The sequence below is a fragment of the Pogona vitticeps genome, chromosome 4 (assembly GCF_051106095.1).
Source record: "Pogona vitticeps strain Pit_001003342236 chromosome 4, PviZW2.1, whole genome shotgun sequence".
Classification (NCBI taxonomy): domain Eukaryota; kingdom Metazoa; phylum Chordata; class Lepidosauria; order Squamata; family Agamidae; genus Pogona; species Pogona vitticeps.
The window spans coordinates 69,874,607-69,892,723 of record NC_135786.1 but is presented as its reverse complement, the minus strand read 5'-3'; the positions used below and the strand labels follow the sequence as shown (position 1 = coordinate 69,892,723).

The window sequence follows — 18,117 nt, the reverse complement described above, 5'->3', positions numbered from 1 at the left end:
ATGATTTGTTCTCCATTTACCATCTAATGTAAATGGTGATTTGAGAGCATAAATCAAAAACTAGGAAGAGGCAGCATTGAGAAGGAGTACAGTTCAGATTGATTGAAGCTGCTTGTAAATGGCTTTTTTTTAAAACAAGGCTCTGACTATAGCAGTATTTGACTGCCCTGTTTCTTGAATAAATGATCCGTAACTGTAATTTTGCAAGAAAGTAGTTTAAAATGTAAATGTTATGATGTGCAGGAGTTACTGTGATATAACTGAGGTGTGAAGGATAGGAAGGATTTCAAATGCAACAAGGATAATTCTTAGATAATAATAATTCGTGGATCAGTGTGGCGAATGGTTTGGAAGCAGCTATTGGGACTGCATTGGGACCTGGTGTGGTCACACTGCTGAAGCTACAGTAATCAGGTTTGGGCTTGATAAGAAAGTTGAATGTGAGTTAGCCTTCTGAGAGACCTGCGACAACCATGTAAAACTGCTAAAGAAATATAAACAAAAACTTTTGAAAAAGTAATAGATGAGTACTTTTCATATAGGAATACGTACATTTGATTCTATTGACAATGGCCACTGTGAATGCCCTGCCCCACACAACTGCTAAGAGAATTTGGTGTGTGCTTTTCTATCCTCAGCTATCATTTTGCATTGCAAACTATTTTTGAAATCCTGGAATTTTTGGAAAGCTTAGGGCCCACAGGATTAGTTTTGGGGTGCAGTGTTGACTCAAAACATCAAAAAGCCCATCAGCTGTGCCCACCAGATACCCTTTTTGTCATGCCTGAAGCAGCTTTGGGTCCTGGGCTACATACTGAATGCAATTACTGTATTATTTGGGGACATGACATTGTTACCGCTATGCCACTATGAAAAATAATGTTTCTAAATAAAAAGCAGACATTATGTAATGTCAGGAGACGCATTAAAAGGAAATTGTGGACCTAAAATTATGTTTAGCTGTTTGGGTATACAGAAACTCAGCAAGAGGAATAACAAACAGAGAAATCAATGTGTTTAGCTCAATATGCATTCCTAAAATGAAACATAAATGGCTACAAAATGTTAAAGGGTCACTTTACAGGTTTGTTTTTTACATACACAGAGGAAAAATTTGAGTTCCCACAACAAATATTTGCTTTCAGCTATGTGTGATAACAGAGGTAGTTGCACCAGCACAGTTGAATTCTGTGTGCATTTTTATGTAAACATCTTGATATAGTTAAATATCATGGCAAAAATGCATTTGTGTATGTGTGGAACAACTCTAAGGATTTATTATGCTGTATTTGGTAATGTTAGATATATTGATTTAAGGCAAATATAGTTTCACGTAGTATTAATAGTTCTGTGCCTGTGTCTGAGATTTTCAAAAGTTGATGTAGAACTTGGATTATTGTAACTGTTTGATTTGGAATGAGCAGCATTTGCCCACTGTAATATTATCCATATGTTGACAACATGCAGAATAGTTTAACTTAGGCGAGTAGGTAATAAATATTCCATTTTATGTATATTTTTTCTGATATAGCAGTTTACATTCACACTTTAATTTGTTAGATAGATGAATAATAGATTTAAACAGGTCCATGGCAGATTAAACATACAGTACATTGATGAGCAGCCGGAGTAGTGTGTGTCATAGACACTGGAAGTGTCTAAAACAGTGTACAAAATAACATCTATCTATCTAACTGCCTTTTCTCTGCTGCAGTACGAAATGCTGAAATGTTCTGAAATGAAAAGATTCCATGGTAATTTTCCAGGTTTAGGTGTTTGTGTAGCAGCCAGTGTAAAGAGATAGTGAATGAGAAGTAAATAATTTTGAGTTTGCGGTCTGTCAGACGTCTCTTCAAGTCTCAATTTAAATTTGGGGAGCATGCTTGCTTCAAAGAGCTACATTAATTTGTTTATTATGGGCCAAAGTAGACTGGCACTATTCCAAAACTTGGTTGTTTCATCATCATTTAAAAAGAAAAAAAAGCAAAGATAGCAGACGCAGGAGGGCCTGGCCTGGATTCTGGCCTGATCTGGTCTCTTCATGCTGTCTGTATAAATACATGTGTGTCTTATGGGGAGACTTTAACCCTTTCACCCACTGCATTTTTTGTCTGAATGGAAGCCTTTGGGCTTCCTGTTTACAAAGCTTCAGTCTGTGACAAGGGACAAGCTTCTAATGCAAATAAGAAGCATGGAGTTCTGTGTTGTCATCTCCACAACACACATATGGGTTCAGAAAGTAGTCTTGGAACTTTCTAGAACCTTTGGAGAAGAACTTTTCCATCTCTTAGTGCTACTGCACCATACCAGATACACCCTACTAACACCTCTCCCTCATTTCTCCTCCATCTACCATGTGAGCAGCGTCTTGAGAATACGACGGAGCCTTTTAAACCTATAATTTCATTCCCTTTCAAACTGTAAATAGTTGTTCTACTTTTTCTACTTCATTATTGTCAGATTTCTCTTGTTTGCGACCTAAGTTCTGTGGCTTCTGGGGCTGTTTTCAACAATTGTGTTGCTTGTGGAGACAAAATGCCCCATTCCAGCAGATGCAATGCCTCTCTCTCTCTCTCTCTCTCTCTCTCTCTCTCTCTCTCTGTGTGTGTGTGTGAGAGAGAGAGAGAGAGAGAGAATACACAAAAGTGTAAAATTTGTGCGATCCTATCTCTAGGAAAAGTCTCCAATTTCCCTCAATCCTTTGGCTGCCAACAAATTCACAAGCAACATGAAACATTTCTTGTTCTAAGGCAATGGAGCCCTTAAAAATATAAACCTTAAGAATGTGGACTTACCTGTGTCAGCTGCAGAATCTGATTCCATTTTGGCACCACTTTTGATGTTGGTATTGAAGGCCTCTTCAGTGTTGACCTTAGCAAAACAGAAGACATCTACCACAAACAAGTGGGTCGAATCTAAAAAACATAAAAAGAGAAACAAACACCATGAGGTGCTATCATGATCTAAGTCTCTGGAACCTGAGCTTCAAGTCAGAACAACATTGGCAGTGGATAAGACTTTTTCATCTTTTTGATCCCCAATCCCATCAAACCCTGAGAATGGTGATGTCTTTCTAGACTTCAAGTACACTGCCAACTACAGAATCAATGCAACCATCAGCATCAAAAAGGGCAAAGTCTTTGCCGCTACCAAACCAGACAGCTCACTCAAAACTGTTCTGAAGATTGGTTTCCCCACAACAAGTGGTATCCAACTTGGCGTTGAAAGAGGCTCACTATTCACCTCTAATATTTCTGTCTTATTTGTTATGCTCTCTAGAATTTCTTGTGAGAGATGCTTCCCCAATTTCTCCTGTGAATTTGTGGTCATACATGGATCTTATTGGGTGTATGGCCCAAAGCTTGCACATTGTAATAAAGAAACCTCTCCTATCAGTGTATTACCAGGTTTTCGTACAAGATGCAGGAGGAAGGGGTGAGTTTTCTTTTAAAGCACCCCCATCTTAATTTAATAATTGTTGAAATTACTGTCTAAAATATGTTCACACTCTGTTTCCACTCCCTCAAACAAAGAGGACCATAAAGTGAACTTTTTAGGATGTAGGATCTATTCCACAGCTGCTCTGGGCATAAAAATTGCTAATCACCAGGCTGGTATGGGAGCGTACTGCCAAAACATCTGGGAAAAATTACAGCTTATATTGGGCAGTTTACCTGAGGACAGGAAAGCCTTGGAACTTACCTGGCAACAGGAAACTTACAGTTTAGCTGCACACCAAATTCATTCCTCTTGTAACATTGCAGACTATTTGGCTAGTTATGGCTGCAGGAGTTGTTTTGAGGAGAGATGCATAGTTGTGCTTCTGTAATATTTTGTACAGTTTCAAACCTTTTATCAAGAACCTTCCCTTTGCTGATGAAGGACTATTCAAAGCCAAAATAAGAGTACTGTATTTTTTCGTGTATAAAACAACACCTTTTCCTTAAATAATTAGACAAAAAATTGAGGGTTGTTTTATACACGGAAGGCAGGGCTTAGAAAAAAAGGAAGGGAAAGCTCCCTTCAGATGAAGCGGCTATGAAAGGGCTGCACAATCACAGCCCTTTGATCCTGAAGCTCTTTCATGGCTGCTTTTCTAAGCCCCACGGGGCTTAGGAAGTGGGTGAAGCAACCATGAAAAGGCTTCAGGATCAAAGGGCTGTGATCCTGCAGCCCTTTCATGGCTGCTTTACCCACTTGCTAAGTCCTGCATCCATGGCTTAGGAAAATGAAGGGAAAAGCAGGGATCAAATTTTCTAATTTGGGGTTGGAAAAGGGGGAGTTGTCTTATGTGTGTTTAGTCGTTTAGTCGTGTCCGACTCTTCGTGACCCCATGAACCAGAGCACGCCAGGCCCTCCTGTCTTCTACTGCCTCCCGGAGTTGTGTCAGGTTCATGTTGGTTGCTTCGCAGACACTGTCCAGCCATCTCATCCTCGGTCGTCCCCTTCTCCTCTTGCCATCACACCTTCCTAACATCAAGGTTTTTTCCAAGGACTCTTTTCTTCTCATGAGATGGCCAAAGTACTGGAGCCTCAGCTTCAGGATCTGTCCTTCAAGTGAGCATTCAGGGTTGATTTCCTTTAGAACTGATAGGTTTGTTCTCCTTGCAGTCCAGGGGATTCTCAAGAGCCTCCTCCAGCACCACAATTCAAAGGCATCAATTCTTCGGCGGTCTGCTTTCTTTATGGTCCAGCTCTCACTTCCATACATCACGACAGGAAAAACCATAGCTTTGACTATTCGGACTTTTGTTGGCAAGGTGATGTCTCTGCTTTTCAAGATGCTGTCAAGATTTGTCATCGCTTTCCTCCCAAGAAGAAGGCGCCTTTTAATTTCAGGGCTGCTGTCTCCATCTGAAGTAATCATGGAGCCCAGGAAGATAAAATTTGACACTGCCTCCATATCTTCCCCTTCTATTTCCCAGGAGGTGATGGGACCAGTGGCCATGATCTTAGTTTTTTTGATGTTGAGTTTCAGACCGTTTTTTTGCACTCTCCTCTTTCACTCTCATTACAAGGTTCTTTAATTCCTCCTCACTTTCTGCCATCAGAGTGGTATCATCTGCATATCGGAGGTTGTTGATATTTCTTCCGGCAATCTTAATTCCGGCTTGGGTTTCTTCCAGTCCAGCCTTCCGCATGATGTATTCTGCATATAAGTTAAATAAGCTGGGGGACAATATACAGCCTTGCCGTACTCCTTTCCCAATTTTGAACCACTCAGTTGTTCCATGACCAGTTCTAACTGTTGCTTCCTGTCCCACATATAGGTTTCTCAGGAGACAGATAAAGTGGTCAGGCACTCCCATTTCTTTAAGAACTTGCCATAGTTTGCTGTGGTCCACACAGTCAAAGGCTTTTGCATAGTCAATGAAGCAGAAGTAGATATTTTTCTGGAACTCTCTGGCTTTCTCCATAATCCAGCGCAAGTTAGCAATTTGGTCTCGAGTTCCTCTGCCTCTTCGGAATCCAGCTTGTACTTCTGGGAGTTCTCGGTCCACATACTGCTGAAGCCTACCTTGGAGGATTTTGAGCATAACCTTGCTAGCGTGCGAAATGAGTGCAATTGTACGGTAGTTGGAGCATTCTTTGGCACTGCCTTTCTTTGGGATTGGGATGTAGACTGATCTTTTCCAATCCTCTGGCCACTGTTGAGTTTTCCAAACTTGCTGGCATATTGAGTGTAGCACCTTAACAGCATCATCTTTCAAGATTTTAAATAGTTCAACTGGAATGCCATCACCTCCACTGGCCTTGTTGTTAGCCAGGCTTTCTAAGGCCCACTTGACTTCGCTCTCCAGGATGTCTGGCTCAAGGTCAGCAACTACATTGTCTGGGTTGTCCAGGATATCCAAATCTTTCTGATATAATTCCTCTGTGTATTCTTGCCACCTCTTCTTGACGTCTTCTGCTTCTGTTAGGTCCCTCCCATTTTTGTCTTTTATCATGTTCATCTTTGCGCAAAATGTTCCTCTAGTATCTCCAATTTTCCTGAACAGATCTCTGGTCTTTCCTTTTCTGTTATCTTCCTCTATTTCTTTGCATTGTTCATTTAAGAAGGCCCTCTTGTCTCTCCTTGCTATTCTTTGGAAGTCTGCATTCAAGTTTCTGTAACTTTCCCTATCTCCCTTGCATTTTGCTTCCCTTCTCCTCTCTGCTATTTCTAAGGCCTCGTTGGACAGCCACTTTGCTTTCTTGCATTTCCTTTTCTTTGGGATGGTTTTCGTTGCTGCCTCCTGGACAATGTTACGAGCCTCTATCCAAAGTTCTTCAGGCACTCTGTCCACCAAATCTAGTTCCTTAAATCTGTTCTTTACTTCCACTGTGTATTCATAAGGGATTTGGTTTAGATTATACCTGAGTGGCCCAGTGGTTTTTCCTAATCTCTTCAGTCTAAGCTTGAATTTTGCTATGAGAAGCTGATGATCAGAACCGCAGTCAGCTCCAGGTCTTGTTTTTGCTGACTGTATAGAGCTTCTCCATCTTTGGCTGCAGAGAATATAATCAATCTGATTTCGATATTGCCCATCTGGTGATTTCCATGTATAGAGTCGCCTCTTGTGTTGTTGGAAAAGAGTGTTTGTGATGACCAGCTTATTCTCTTGACAAAACTCTATTAGCCTTTGTCCTGCTTCGTTCTGAACTCCAAGGCCAAACTTCCCTGTTGTTCCTTTTATCTCTTGGCTCCCTACTTTAGCATTCCAGTCCCCTAGAATGAGAAGAACATCTTTCTTTGGTGTCAGTTCTAGAAGGTGTTGTAAATCTTCATAGAATTGTTCAATTTCAGTCTCCTCAGCAATGCTGGTTGGTGCATAAACTTGGATTATTGTGATGTTGAATGGTCTGCCTTGGATTCGTATTGACATCATTCTATCATTTTTGAGATTGTATCCCATTACAGCTTTTCCCACTCTTTTGTTGACTATGAGGGCTACTCCATTCCTTCTACGGGATTCTTGCCCACAATAGTAGATATGATAATCATCTGAGCTGAATTCGCCCATTCCTGCCCATTTTAGTTCACTGATGCCCAGGATGTCGATGTTTATTCTTGCCATCTCCTGTTTGACCACCTCCAGCTTCCCAACGTTCATAGATCTTACATTCCAGGTTCCTATGCAGTATTTTTCTTTGCAGCATTGGATTTTCCTTTCACTTCCAGGCACGTCCACAGCTGAGCGTCCTTTCGGCTTTGGCCCAACCACTTCATTAGCTCTGGAGCTACTTGTACTTGTCCTCCGCTCTTCCTCAGTAGCATGTTGGACGCCTTCCGACCTGAGGGGCCCATCTTCCAGCGTCATATCTTTTAGCCTTTTGTTTCTGATCATGGGGCGTTCTTGGCAAAGATACTGGAGTGGCTTGCCATTTCCTACTCCAGGTGGATTGCGTTTAGTCGGAACTCTCCACTATGTCCTGTCCGTCTTGGGTGTCCCTGCACGGCATAGCCCATAGTTTCTCTGAGTTACTCAAGCCCCTTCGCCACGACAAGGCAGCAATCCATGAAGAGTTGTCTTATACATTGGGTCATCTTGTAAACAGAAAAATATTGTAGTTTATGGATTTCCCATATAAGGAGACATATAAGGAGACAACAGACAAATGCATGGCCATCATCCCTCAAGCAGCCCAATAGTTGTCTAGACCTGCAATGTTCAGCAGAACCATATGCCGGCTGCCCTCCCCCAGCACATTTGAAGGGGACCACAGACTGGAAACAATTCTTTACACACCATCTTATAAGGTTCATTATATGACTTATACAATTCTGATTCGGCTTATATTTCTTTCATATTGTGATTATGGCCGTGACACATTAAGTGTCTCTACTGTCTCAGAGACAGACACAGACACAGCCCTGCCAAATTTGAAAGAGGACAGGTTCAACACTACCATGCTGTCAGTGCTGTAGTTACAACATGACATAGAATCCAGAGCCAAACACTCCTTCCAGAAGTACTATAGTAACTTTGTGATTGACAAATATAGGCAATTTAGATTCCACAAGCCTTTGTATTGTGAAGATGTAGTAGGTAGGTGCTCTTGAACGAAAAAGGTTATTCACAGTGTGTCTGTGTCCATTGCCTTCACTTAAGATGAGGTGGGCCATTGCTTCCCCTGAAGTCATTTTCCAGCTCCTAAGTTCCTAAGGAGTCTCCTGTGCTCCCTTCCCCCCGGTATAACTTTCTTCCCCAAAGATCATCACCATCACCAGCATCATCAGCAGCAGCAGCAGCGGCGGTGGCGGCGACGACAACAACAATAACAACAACAGGCTTTGTGAGGCCTTCAGGGGCAACATTTTTTGTGTAGACTCTTTTGTGACCTGAAGCCCCACGAAAGTGGAAATGGACATTAGTGTAGTCCTGGTTTTGAATTTTTTAAAAAAGTCTTTTGACATTTTTGAGCTGGGTGCATTCTCACCTGGGTGATGGGGTCAAATATAGGTTCTCTGGGGTTGAAGTTGTATCTTCTTTCTTTCTTTCTTTCTTTCTTTCTTTCTTTCTTTCTTTCTTTCTTTCTTTCTTTCTTTCTTTCTTTCTTTCTTTCTTTCTTTCTTTCTTTCTTTCGCAAAGGATGTGGTCTGCCATTGAGGGGCAGACCACATCCCTTGAGGCCCATGGATTATCAGCTTGAGATTGTTACTCCTTGCAAAGGGGTCAGAGAAGGGCCTCGAGTTAGAGTGCCAGATGAGGAAAGAGACTGGGTTCAAATTCTCACTTGGCCATGAAATTGACTGGATGATTTTGGGCCAGGCATATTCACTTACCCTCGAAAATGAAACAGCCATGTAAGCTGCACTGAAATCATTGGAGGAAAGACAGGATAGACATCAAACAAACAAACAAACAACACTTTTCACAAGAAGAGAATGGAATGAGCCCATGTCTTTGTTGCAGAAAATAAGTAGTCCAAGCCTACTTCTGGAAATGAAACATTTAGTGAATCAAAACTTGAATATCCATAGCTTGGGCTTTAGGAGAGAATTAGACAATTTTGAAAGAATTTATTGTTTATCTAAGAACACTTTAATATAATGGAAAATAAATATATGGGGAAGGTATGACAGGAAGGTATTAAAATATGAGTAGTAAATATTCTTTTTAAATTCCCTGCTTGGTTCACATATTTGTTCTAAACTCTGGCTTCAATAATACTTTCATCTGAAGTCAGATTTTCTTGGTAAACAAACAGTGAAGTCAACAAAATACCCTTCTTATACAGTTTTATAAAGTTTTACTGTAATTGCACAATGAAATTTCCTCCCATAACCTAAGGCTGCTTAGATTGTCCTAGCGGTTTTGTGTTATTGTAAAAACCAATCCTCCTAATTTATCAGTAGGGATAAGTGAAGAATACCTTATGAGTTTTTCTCAGGATCTTTTTTCAATTGTGGATGCATCTTAATTCAGTTTGTGCCAGATACTGGGACAACACTTTTAAATATCAAGGTTTTTAAGAAAGCGGTTCTTATGGTCTGAAATTGGTTTATAGCTAATGTATACTGGCTTTCAGTGTTATGTCTACAGATTATTTGCTTCCTCATTAAAATTATTGTTTTTCCTGTTGTTCTGAAGAACAGCTCCCTGATGGAGTTCTTTGGAGTGTGTTTCTCCCAAACAAATTGAGGTGTATATTTTAAAAACAGTGGTCAACCAATGTATATTTATTCACCTCAGCATTGCTAGATATAATGTAGTCCTGGCAGCATCTAGTAGAACTTTGAATGTCTGTTTTCCAGAATTTGAGGTTTTTTTAAATCAATAGTAATCTATTGGTGTTAACTATTTGAAAAGATAATATGGTTACTTATTACTATCCTGTTACTTTTTGAAAACAAAATTATAGTTAAAGAATAGAAAAATGCCCAAAAAGCCACCCAAATGACCCTCATTACATTTTAAAGAATTTAACAGGGAAAAAAGAGCCATGCTACCAAAGGTTTAAATATCAGTTCACAAAATTAGCATTGTATTCTCATTATGAAATAATGACCACTAATTTTAATTATAAATCATTGAGCTTTGGTTTTTCTGCCTCTAGTTACTGAATTTCAGAAGCTAATTAATAAGGCACTGGTTGAATGGCCAGGCTTGGGGATCAGTGCCTCATTAATTAGCCTCAGTTAGCTACTGTGACTTACTGTACACAGAAAAATCCAGTAGGATTTTGACCAGTGTGTTAACAGACAGTACTCTTCCTCTACCTCCTTCTGTAATCTTTGTAAAGTGTTTGAGCAAAGGCAGGCCTCATGACCTCAGGTATCAGTCAGGTTTTTTCTATTCTCTGCTTCTTTTGTTTTGATTCTGACCTAGGCTGGAGAAACTGAAAACTTGCATACAGTTTTCTGACATTTTGGATGGTTTTCGGAATTTTTCTGAAGACAGACATTCTTGACTTGTTTTTTTTATTGGTAATGGTGGACTTACTGGTGTAAGAACATATTTATACTACCTTAGGAGGAAATATGTTTACTGACTTTTCAATTTAGTGATATGTCTTTGGCCTCCATAAAATGTCTTGCTTCTTCCTTTTTTCCGGTGTTATTTTTTCTGGAGGGCACAGACTAAAGTTTCAATCAATTAAGCCCCCAGTGAAGAGCTTTAGTTAGAAATTCTGAATACTAATTGAGGATTCAATTTCTGGCTGTTGGAGTTTGACCCAAACAAATAGAATTATGCTGTTTTCCCAACATTGAAAGAATGGTTGTTGTGGGTTTTTCGGGCTCTTTGGCCATGTTCTGAAGGTTGTTCTTCCTGATGTTTCGTCAGTCTCTGTGGCTGGCATCTTCAGAGCACTGAAGTAGGAACTCTTTGTGTTTTTGTTGTGATAAGGGGGAGAGATTATCTGTCATGGTGATTGATGGTTGTCTAGCTGATCTTTTTTGTGTAATGATACTTGGTCCTTGTGGCTGGGTAGAGTTCATTGACCTTTTGCAGGCTGCATTATTCAGTATTGGGAGCCTGGCCTTGTTTAGTTTTAGGCCTTCTTCCCGGTCGTGAAAGCCTTTCAGAATACATTGAAAGAATGAATGATTCCAATCTCTCTCTCTCTCTCTCTCTCTCTCTCTCTCTCTCTCTTACACACACACACACACACACACACACACACACACACACACAGAGAGAGAGAGAGAGAGAGAGAGAGAGAGAGAGAGAGAGGAACCAGAAGGCATTTCTTCTAATTAGTATGGATCAAAAAAGTTTAATTACTGTTTCAGTAATATGATTAGAATCATCCGCTAAACAGAAAGGTATCTTGTTGGGATTTTATGCATGTGAAAGAGGAATCAAGTAAGTTGCTCTGGCTACTTTCAATTAATTGACAAGGTGCGTGGCATGTGCTGAGTGAATGATCAGGAGCATGCCTGGACCCATGACTGTCATGTATCTTCTACTTCATTAGTCAGTCTCTGGTGCATACATAATCCCAACCAGATTTTGGCCAGTGCATCTTTCGAGTAGAGTTTACTATTTAGGGCTGTGCGTACAAATTGGTTAAACTGCAAAGCTTCTGGGCTGCAAGGTCAAAAGATGAGCATTTCGAATCCATGCAGTGGAGTGAGCTCCAGTTGTTTGTCCCAGCTCCTGAAAGCCTAGCAGTTCAAATGCAAGTAAAAGTGCAAGTAGATAAATAGGTACCACCATGGTGGGAAGGTAATGGCGTTCTGTGTCTAGTCAGGCTGGCCACGTGACCACGGAAACTATCTACGGACAATCGCTGGCTCTACGGCTTGGAAATGGGGATGAGCACCGTCCCTTAGAGTCGGACAAAACTGGAATAAATGTCAAGGGGAAACTTTACCTGTACAAATTGGAATATAAAAGAGTATTTCTGTCTTTTTTCCTGAGAAAAAGCCGAATATTGCTGTAAAAGTTACAGACTAATGATATCAAGCCGATCTAATGATCTGCTTGAAAAATGAAGCAAAATATGGGAATAAACTTTGATTACTTGCATAGATGACTGCTACCAATCAGACTACAACTGAGGGCCCACAGGTTTTTCACATGAAACTAGCTACGTTTCGTTTAATTGTTTAGTCATGTCGGACTCTTCGTGACCCCCATGGACCAGAGCATGCCAGGCCCTCCTATCTTCCACTGCCTCCCGGAGTTGTATCAAATTCATGTTGGTTGCTTCGATGGCACTGTCCTAGCTACAGGCACTGATAAAAAGGCAGTTTGGATAGTTCATTTACTCTGAATACTTAAGTGTAAGAAAGCAATTCTTTGTTATCAGCTAAAACAACCTATAAACATTTGCTGTGATCCAAGTATAATATTGCGCGTCTTAGCATTTGAACTGGTGGCCATCATTTTTTGTCACTATTGGCACATATAAGCCTATTAAGTTGGTCATATATAACAAAAATTGGGTCTTTTTATGTAACAAATCCAGTACAAGCAGTACCTGAAATGATCTCTCCGCTTGATGATTTTGCACAAGTTTCGCATTAAAAAGTAATCTGCTGTAAGTCAGAGCTGATCAATGTTTATTTAACTATGGCAACACAAGCCAGTTTCGAAAGATTTCCCTTTGTGTGGGTTACTGAGCCTTGGTAACATTTAGGGGTTCACATCTCTCTGTCACTTATATGGCTTACGTACATAAATTCAGTGATCAGCCTTTATACATACAAAATCACTCTGTCACTCAAAAATGGAGTAGAGATAAATTATCATGATCGCCCGAATAGCTATAGAACAAGGATAAATGTCTTGTCTAAACTTTTTTCTTCATTCCAAACAATTTCTCTTGGTCAGCTTACGTTAACCATGGCCAAATGGAGCAATGCCAAATTTTATTTGATTAAGACGAAATCCGAGGCTGACGTGAACAACTCTTAACAGTCTCAGACTAGATGAGGTCCTGCATTGTTAAATCTGGAATTACATTATGCTGTGGTTCAGCTTCAATTTCTTGTAAAATGGATACATTCTTTCTCAGAGCACTAGTGCTTTCTCACAGAGCAACAAGCAGCAAGCAACTATCCTATGATTCTTCACTATACTGGACATCGTTCTTGGTAAGGACAGAGTGTAAGAACGAAGTGTTTCTTAGAGCACCCAACAGTAGAGGGTAGAAGGACATTATAGACAGCTTCTGTTTGAAGCAGAAATAATGTGAGTGTTGGATAGACATCACTGAAGAGTCTTCAGTGTTTGGGATACTAGATTTCAAAGGAATTGCATTTTAACTTTGGAAGACAAATCATAAAGTGAAGCAATCTACAAACTCTGGGAAGTAAGAGAGATCATGTTGTGACACACACAATTTACCTGTAAGGGTTTTTTCCCCTCTAGTGGTAGGGTATCTCCAACATCTGTTTCTGCCCAAAGGTACAATATTGGAAAGGCTAGTTCCTAAACTGTCTCCATTAATTTTAACGATGCATTGTAAGATTTGCAAGCTTATGACAGTACCAGAGTTTACTGTGCTTAAATACTGGCCTGTTCCACACAACGGAAAATAGAATTATAGTTGACAACTTTGTGACAAGTCTGTCCTATGCAGAATATGAAATTCAGGGTGTGATCAGATGATGGTGCTTTATCCACAGTTTTGACCACTTTGGAAATGGGCTGGTTTGTTTCATTTTCTGGTGACTACGTGACATTCTGATAATTGCAAACCAATTTGACTTATCCATGCCTACCCACAGTTTTTTGGGTCTCTAGCAGGGGCAGGTTTTTTTTTAGTGTGGGTTAAGATTACTCTGTTTTGGTTCCAGCATCTGCGATTGCCAGTATTAAACCAATGGAGATCTCCCATATTGCACTTAGCTGTCATTTTATCTAGCTGAATTGCTGCAAGATTTAACTTTCATGCAGATAGAAACTAAAAGGATTGCACTTATTAATAAATTTAAAACAAAATCCAGCTTCCTCCTGCCTGCCTCCCAGGGAGAGGGGAGAGAAGAGAATGTGGAGGATTTGTTTGTTTGTTTGTTTGTTTGCTTTCTTTAAAAGCCAGTACTGAATCACTTGAGTGGCTGGCCAATTCAGTGGCATGCCACTTACAAATAATTCAAAAACAACATTGCAGCTTTCCTCCCCCCCCCCCCCCATGGAGGGGAAGACAGGAGGAGACATTGAAGTGGATCCCTTTGCTCCTTTTTTCTTTAAATGGAGGAATAAGTTATATAGGGTCACTTAAGGCGATGCATGACTTCCAGTCCCAAAACTGCCAAAACCTTGTGTGTGGATACAAGAATTATTTAAAATGGCATATTGCTCCTGAAGGTCACCCTATTTAGCTTGATCCAATATTCACTGTTCTATTGCAGTAGTGTCTGTTGCAGAAGTCACTTTGCCAATTACAGGCAAAATATATAAGCAATTTTACCATCACGCTAGTCTGTAATAAACCTTTAAGGACTTCTAGATAAAGTGTTTTTAAAAATGTAGCTGTAGTTCCTCAGTCACAGAATTTTACAGGGAATTCAGTTATTTAGGTTTTATTTGGAAGCTTCCTGTGTTCTCCCAATACTGTCTTTTTTTTCTTTCCATAGAAAATGTGCTTATGGGGGAAAGACGTACATCTAGCTGGTATCAGTGTTTGGTTTGAGGATTTCTTGTCAGAAGAATACTGTACTGTATCTGAAAACCGCAAACAGAAAAGTAACTCTGATTCACATTGCCATTAAGAAGGTAGATCTACTGTAAATGAAAAATGCCAGGGGCCAGGGAGAGGCAAATGTTGAGTATTTGCTGGACATTGGTAAGGAGCCAACTTCTGAATCACTATGATATACAGTACAAGGAAAATATATGTAACATCGGAAACATTTTCCCCAGATTGCCTAATGGTGAGCAAGTAAGTTCAGATACTGAACTGTTTATACTTAATTTTGTGCTGTCAAGTCGAAATAGGCTGTCAAGATAAGTGAGATATTTAAGAGGTGGTTTTATTAGTTCAACTCCCCAGTGAGTTTCTGTGGTCACGTGGGGATTCAAACCCTGGTGTCCAGAATCTCCGTCTTCCACCCAGCCACTACACCATACTATGCATCACGAAAACGTCAAGAGAGGCTTCCTTGCTTAAGATAAGCTGTCTCTTTGTGGTTGTTATGGCCATCCTGACATGGCCACTGTTACAGATTATCCCTTGGGATCCTCTAAAATTAGAGTCTAAATAGTCTTTGTATTGATGAGGAGGCTTTCCATGCAACCATGAAGGGCCAGCTCATGTTCATTGCCTGATATAAGCTAGCAAGGCAAGAGAGACACCATGAATGCTTTGCCAGAACAATGGAAACGTCTGTGTAGTTCTGCAATCTGTTTTCCACAGTGGCCACAAAAATGGCTGTGGGAAGCCTGCAGGCAGAATGTGAGGGCCATGGATCTTTTTCACTCTTGTTCCTCAGCACCTGGAATTGAGAGGGTGACCCTGGAGGAAGCTGACTAGTAAGAGTCTTAATACGAAAGTTGCCTGACACAGAGAATGCGTATGTGGCGTTATTCAAGCTTAGATCCTCATTCCTACAGAATCAAAAGCAGTCAGGTAAGATGAATGGTGAGGGTAAGGCATGAGCCGCCTCTGCAAGACTTTATGGATTGGGAAATCTGAATTAGAAACTGTGCCTAATGGGAGCTCTTCCTTTGCTACTTCCGTTTATTGAAAACTGTGTCAGAAAAAAGATGCATGTGAGACAGAGATGGGCAGCACATCCTGTTCTGAACCATCCTTTTGGAAGGAAAAGAAGAATGAAAATTTGGAAGGAACAGATGTGCGGTCTAAACCAAAACAAAGTGCTGAGGTCAAAGAGCATCACTAAGAGATCCAAGCCCTGGGAGACCTGTCTAGTTAAAGAAGCAGCGCCCAAAATTGACTGCATTTTGTTTATACCCATGTCATAATGTGTTTAGTCAGAAGAACAAATTCTGATTAGACTCTAAACAAACAGTTCTCCTTGCTACAGAGCAGGCTTGTATCATTTGTGCCAAGGAGAGCGTCTCAAGAATACTTATAAATGAAGAACTGTGGAATTTCCGCTCCTTTTGACTTGCCCTAAAATGGCTTCTAATTCACTTAATTTTGTTTAGCTTGGGAATAGAATGAGAGATAGATATTTAAAGGGAAAGAATAATAACTCAGGATGTCTGGTGCTTCTCCTCAAATCCTTCCATACGTATTTGTCACCTTTGATATCTGACAGTTTTTTGTTGTAGCTGTTAATGATATCCATGGCCTCCCTTCAGATCCCTGTGAGTTTTTCTGTAACCTTTCCCCTCCGTTTCTGCTGCCATCACCCATTGCTCTTGCATTCATTTTTCTCCTGCTACATTTCCCCTTCCTTTGCCCTTTCTCACCTCACAGCCCTCCTCTTCCATGAATTCTTTGGCTTAACCTTTTGTTACTTGTCATCAATAAAATGAAGGTCAGGCACCAATTTGTTTGCACATATTAATTTTCCTTTTCTTTTGTGTTTTTATTGCAGTTCTAACTTTAAGGCTGCAGTTCCTGAAACACTAACTAGGGAATTAATCCAGCTGAACACTGTGGCTTTTCTGAATAAGCATGCATTGAATTTTGCAATTAATATTTGTCTGGATGGAGGTTTGGAAAGCAGTAGTCTCTATGGAACTGCGTGCTACAGTTCCCTGCCACTGCAGCAGTGTAATTGCTAAGGAAGCAGGATTATCCAGTTCGTATCATAGTAGACTGGTTTCAGTGGCTCACATTGATTCAGGCCATTTTGATGTGCATGTATTATTTCACCTATAACAGCAAAGAAAGCCTCTCTTAGTCTTTAGTATGATCAAATGCCATTATGCCCTTGTACCCAAATATATACCAGTGTTTGCCAGAATTGTTGCCTACCTGCCACTGCACCATAAAATTGCCTACCTATTTTTCCTTGTTTTTCCCCCCAGCACCTGCTAGCTAGTACATATTTGAGCTGCCCTGAATTTTGCTTAGCAGCAGCAGCAGCAGCTATAAATTGTGGACTCTGTCTATTGTTAATTTCTGGATATTTGGGTCATGAGGTGAAGACATGTTCCATAACTACCATGGGACCTACAGGAATGCCTCTCACAACTTCTGTGTAGCTGGTAACCTCCATAACTTCAGCATTGATATGACAAAGCTACTTGGAAATAGTAAAAGTGGGCCTATGACAAGGTTCATAACCATTCAATTAAAGGAAGATGTGTGGACATGCTGCAAATTCCCTGATGTTATACTAGCACTCAGAGGATGAAATCCTATGTATCCCTGGGGGTAAAATGTTTTTGAATTTCAAGTAGAGATAAATAGGGTTCTGCTGTTGAGTTTCTTAGGGATGAATGTATGTAAGTATATTTTTCTGGCAGTCCTGAATTTCACAAGTACTCAATTCTTATTTTTCACTGGCTTCAGTCAACTATTTTCACCATGAATCAAGTACTAACTAGTGAACTGTTCACTATTACTTCATTCATTGTAGGCATGATGTATCCTGAACTATCTGCACTGCTGAAATAACACTAAAGAGTGGCTGTGGTTATTCACAGAGTAGCAGATAAGCTCAACAAGTTAGCTTCTTGTTTATGTTCAAGAAATGGTGAAATTCCATGGGTCCATGGGGGAGGTTGTAAGTTCTTAGTGTGTCATTTGGACAGGATGGTAACATTAGCTACCTGCCAGTTTTTGAAGTTTTCAAAGGTACCGTAATTAATAATCCACAATGGTTACGATGCCTTCTTAATCTTCAGGTATTAGCATCTATTCCTAGCTCAGCACACAGGCCCGACATGATATATTGAATTAGTGTACTGAGAGCAAACATTAAAGATAAAGTCGAGTATTTTAATCCTTTGTAATGGTTTATAATTTATGAAGGAACTGAAATGTGTGGCACAAACATTCAGTGCTGAAAGCCTTCAGATGCATTGGAAAATGTACTACAGGGGAAAATGAGATGGCTGTGGGTGAGACGCTATGGGATTCCATGTAAGACTAAAGAACAAGATAATAGATAACAGAGTGGGAAGATGATACCTTAAATTGAGTTGCTGGGTAGTACAGCTGACATCTCAGAACAAGAGGAAATGCAAGGTTTGTAAAGCATTTCACTCAAAAGATACACTCAAGATAATCAGCAGAGGATTTGATCATCCTTTGCTTAAAACA

The 18,117-nt window shown here is 40.2% G+C and overlaps 1 protein-coding gene across 4 annotated transcripts in view; it reads left to right on the top strand.

The window, feature by feature from the left end:
* Positions 1-18,117, top strand: part of GLIS1 (GLIS family zinc finger 1) — a 240,837-nt gene that overhangs the window by 35,309 nt on the left and 187,411 nt on the right. The window contains exon 1 of one of the 4 annotated variants that reach the window (XM_078392894.1): positions 8,285-18,117. This exon is cut by the window's right edge and continues 19,364 nt beyond it. The exons of the other annotated variants lie outside the window; for them this stretch is intronic. The gene's annotated coding sequence lies outside the window, so the exon portion shown is untranslated. Of the gene's footprint in view, positions 1-8,284 lie in introns of those variants that run through there. 4 annotated transcript variants of the gene reach the window in all.